Consider the following 5,292-nt stretch of genomic DNA (forward strand, 5'->3'; position numbering starts at 1 on the left):
AGAAGAATTACTAACAACCAGTGCAGCATACAGGTTTTGTTCCCGCTTTCTGAGGCTCAGTGTGCAAACATTTCTCCATTAACAGGAACTTAGTGGAGGGGTATTTATTGCCTGATTGGCCATGCAGTTTGGCAATAAGCCCACTACATATTTCCGAGGACTTCTCTGAAATCCCATTACTCAGCCTGCAGGAAGGTCTTTGTCTGTCTTTTTCAGAAAGCCATGAATCTGTCACTTTCATATCCTTGTAATCAGAACTGCCAACAACTGTGAGTAACTGCAAGAGTAATTGCAAGCTAACAAGTTAGCTTGCCACAGGTTCATGGATATTGGTAGGAAAACAAACTTCTTGTGTTAAAGACAAAGGACAGCTTTTTAACCTCCAAGGAACTTCTTATTTTCCTTAATCCTGCCCGTCTTTACACTTTTTCCTCGGGAATATCTTGGATATTTTTGACCTTTGCTCCTAGATTTAAATTTTAGAGACAACTCATCAATTTACTTGAAAACAATATGCAAAAAACAATTCCTTTAAAACTACAGATAAATATGGGGAAAACTGGCATTTTTAACCATATTTAGTTTTTCTAATCAATTGCTTGATTTGTGTCTCCATTTATTTATGACTACTTTTATTTCCATCAATAGTTTTTCATACATAGCCTAGATATCTTTTGTTTGATATTTTCTTACTTAACTTTTGTTTTGGTTGCGATTATGCGTGAAGTATTTCAACTTTTTATTTCTAGCTTAAATACATATAATTTGTTTTGGTTCTTCCTTTTCAAAATTGAAAATTTTTAAATTTACTTTTCTACCTCAGATTTCTGACTCCATGAAAATACAGACCTGTGACTATAGAAATGAGTAGAGAAGAATAAAGATTTACAAGACCTTAAAGCTAAAGGAAGGTAGGTAATGTATTTAAGTTCTTCTTTACACAAATGAATAGAGTTTTTCATTATTTTAATTTAAATGATTTTGGTTTTGCTCTTGTCCTAAAACCCATTTTGGTTTATATAAGAGTACAGTTTGTCTTTCTTCATCATACATTTAAGGATTAATTAATATGTTACAATGAGTGGGTATGTGTTTTGTAGTTAGAAAAATAATTATATATTTTTTGTCATTGGGAGAGCAATGTAAACTGCACCTTTCAGTGTGCTTATATTAAACCATTTTATACTTCATCACTACACACTATACTTATAAACTGTGAAGCTCTAAATTATACAAGATAAATGCAATAAGTATTTGCACTCTTCCTAGAGCCCAGCATGAGAGCATCTCTTTGAAGTTTTTTTTTTTTTTTCTGATGTTGTGGTATTCCTAATATTCATTGGTCCATCCTACACTCAAGGAAAGAAATTTTTCTTCTTATTTTCTGTTAGATGTTTGCAATACCCTAATTTTATTCCTATAGTAATAATTTGTATCTTCTCTCATTTTTCTTGATCCATTACCCTACTCCCTTTCAAAGAATCAGCATTTTTTTATTCGTTTCTTTGCCCTTCTCCTTTGTGTTGATATGTGCTCTTATCTTTATTATTTCTTTCCTTTTACTTAATTTGCTCTTCTTTGTACAATCTATTTGTGTATACATCCCACAAGATAGTTTCAAAATAAACTGCAAAAATAGACAGGCTGGTAAGAAACAGTAAATCCACAATTTTACTTGGTATTCCAGTGCTGCTATCTCATTGATATATGGAATAAGTGGACAGAAAATCAGTAAAGAAGTAAAGACTTAAGCAACATTATCAAACTGATCTAATTAACATATACTGTATGTTCCATACAACCCCAAAACAAGATCTCTGTTAAGTGCTCATGCCAACAGTCACCAAAAGAGACTACCTGCTAGACAGAAAAAGTTTTCAATACATATAGAAAGACTGCATTCACAAACAATATGTTCTTTGTCCATAGACAATTATGTTAGACATCAATAAAACACTGAGATCTGGAAAAATCCTCGAATATTTCCAATTTATACAACATAGTTCTACCCATTTGTAGTAGTCCACTAGGGCTGTTACAGACTGGGTGGCTTAACCAACATAAATGTATTTTTTAACAGTTCTGGAGGCTAGAACCCAAGATCAAGCTACTGTCAGAGTTGGCCTCTGGTGAGGACTTTTCCTGGTTTGCAAGTGGCTGTCCTCTTATTTTGTCCTCACAGGACCTTTCCTCTGCAATCTGCACCTCTAGTGTGTCTATCTCTAAGGAGGGCACTAGCCCTATTTAGTTAGAGTCTCACTCTTACAACCCCATTTAACTTGAATTACTTCTTTAAAGGCCACATCTCCAAATACAGTCATCTTGGGGATTATAGTTTCAACATATGAATTTGGGGTGACACAATTCAATCTATAATACCATCGCACTTTTAATCCTTGAAAATTTTGAATATATTGATAGTCGTTTAAAAAGCTCATGCATCCTATTTTTTTCATCTATATAACTTCTTGGAATTTGTTGGACAGAATTTCTTTGAACTTTGAAACACACTGTCTTACTTCTTGGCATGCCAGGAGAGTTTTTATTAGAGGCCGAGCACTGTAATATAGAAAATCTGTATTTTGATGTCTACCTTTAGAAGAGCGCTGTGCTTTGTTCTAACAGATTGTAAACTTACTGAGTATCAACTTTCCTGTCTTTTTAACTAATTGCTAGTGCTCTAACTTGTTCTAGAGTAGCCTTAATTCTAGGGAGATTTTCGATATATTATTAAGGTGTGGTGTTTTTGAGGTATCCATTTAATTACACATGTTATTAGGGAGAACTTCCTATTCTTGTTAGAAAGATCTCAGAAATTTCCAAACTTATCTGAACTTTAATTATTTACTTGTATTTAATGTTGGTCATTTGTTGTCTGGTCTCATAGAATATCTCTCTTTCAGTGGGCTGCACAAGCATACCTCAAAAATACTGCAGATTTGGTTTCAGACCACTGCAAGGAAGTAAATATTGCCATAAAGTGAGTTACAAAAATGTTTGGTTTCCTAGTGCATAAAAAATTATGTTTACATTATACTGTAGTCTACTGGGTATGCAATGCAAATGTGTAAAGAAAAATGTGCATACTTTAATTAAAAATACTTTTTATTGCTTAAAACTGTTAACAATCATTTCAGTCTTCAGTGAGTCATAATCTTCTTGTTGCTGAAGAGTCTCATCTTGCTGTTGATGGCTGCTAACTGACTGTGGTCATGATTGCTGACGTCTGAGTGGCTGTGGCAATTACTTAAATTAAGACAGAAATAAAATTTGCCACATCAATTGACTTTTCCTTTCACAAAAGATTTCTTTGTGGTATGTGATGCTGTTTAGTAGCATTTTAGTCACAGTAGAACTTCTTTCCACACTGGGGTAAATCCTCTATATATATGCTGCTGCTTTACGAACTAAGTTGATGGAGTGTTTTAAATGCCCTCTCCTCCTGCCTTCATATTGCCTAAGACACAACAATGCTGAAAGTAGGCCAATTAATTTCCCTGCAATGGCCTATAAGTGTTTAAGCTAAAGGAGTTGTCTCATGTTTCTCACTTTAAATAAAAAGCAAACAATAATTAAGCTTAATAGAGGAAGCAATGTCAAAAGCTGAGATAGGTCAAATGCTAGACCTCTTGAGAAAAATAGCCAAATTTTGTATGTGAAGGAAGCAAATTGTGTAAGGAAGCAAAACAAATTGTGTAAGGAAGCAAAATCTCCAATTACTGATGTGGAGAAAGTGTTAGTAGTCTGGATAGAAGACAAAAACCACCACAACATCTCCTTAAGGCAAAGCCTAATCCAGAGGATGAAGCCTGAGATGGGTAAAAAAGCTACATAGAAACCAAGCAGAGGTTGCTTTTTAAAGTTGAAGGAAAGAAGCTGTCTCCATAACATAAAAATACAAGATGAAGTAGCAAGCGTCTTTTTTTTTTTTTTTGAGACGGAGTCTCGCTCTGTCACCCAGGCTGGAGTGCAATGGTATGATCTCAGCTCACTGCATCCTCCGCCTGCCAGATTGAAGTGATTCTCTTGCCTCAGCCCCTGAGTATCTGGGATTACAGGCACACACCACGATGCCCGGCTAATTTTTGTATTTTTAGCAGAGATGGGGTTTCACCATGTTGGTCAGGCTGGTCTTGAACTCCTGACCTCAGGTGATCCACCAACCTCAGGCTCCCAAAGTGCGTAATTACAGGCATGAGCCACCGCGCCCGACCCGATGAAGCAGCAAGTCCTAAAGTACAAGTTGTAGAAAGTTATGCAGAAGATCTACCTAAGTTCATTGATGAAGACAGCAACACTAAACAACAACTTTTCAATGTATGCTAAACAGCCTTCTATTGGCTGGTTGGCGGAACAGTCAGAACACACACATTTATAAAGGAAGTTTGCCATCTCATATGGGTGTGATTTGTGATGCCCCAAAACAGTTACAATAGTAGCATCAAAGATTACTAATCACCTAGTACCATACCAGATACAACAATAACGAAAAAAAGTTGAAATATTTCATAGATTATCAAAATGTGACACAGAAACATGAAGGTAATACCTGATTTTGGAAAAATTGCATCAGTAGACTTGCTTATTGCAGGATTGTGCAAGCCTTCAGTTTGTTAAAGAAAAAAAGACACATCTACAAAGCACGGTAAAATGAAGCACAATAAAATGAGTTATGCCTATATTCAGCAAACACGAAAGATGAAGCCAATGCAGATTCCTGGGTCTCTTTTCGTGTATAGATTCCTACTCTTGGTTGTTCAGTTCCCAGTTGCCTAGCCTCCTGGAACTCTGATCTCCATGTCTTCAATTCAAAAAGATCCTGTAGGACATTTTCATTCTTTCCTAAAAAAATTCCTCCAGATAGAAAATGGATATTTTTTAAGCCCACCTTGATTTTTCTTCTCACAGAAGTCACAGAACTTCTCTGACGTTTGTTCAATGTGTGAAAACAATTGTGTTGCATAATTTATCCAGTTTTGAACTGATGTTCCCAGTTACCCAGTTACCCAGATTTGATCATATTGTATGCTTGCATCAAAATATCACATTACCTATACATAGGTAAAACTATGATGTAAGTTTTAGTCAGTTCTCTCACTGCTATAAAGAACTGCCATAAACTGGGTAATTTGTAAGGAAAAGAAGTTTAATTGACTCAAAAAGAAGTTTAATTGACTCAGTTCCATGTGGCTGATGAGGCCTCAGGAAGTTTACAATTCTGGCGGAAGGGGAAGCAAGCGCGTCTTACATGACAGCAGGTGAGAGTGAGTGTGTGTGTGAAGCGAATTGGGA

Source organism: Papio anubis, chromosome 2 (genome assembly GCF_008728515.1).
Source record: "Papio anubis isolate 15944 chromosome 2, Panubis1.0, whole genome shotgun sequence".
NCBI lineage: Eukaryota > Metazoa > Chordata > Mammalia > Primates > Cercopithecidae > Papio > Papio anubis.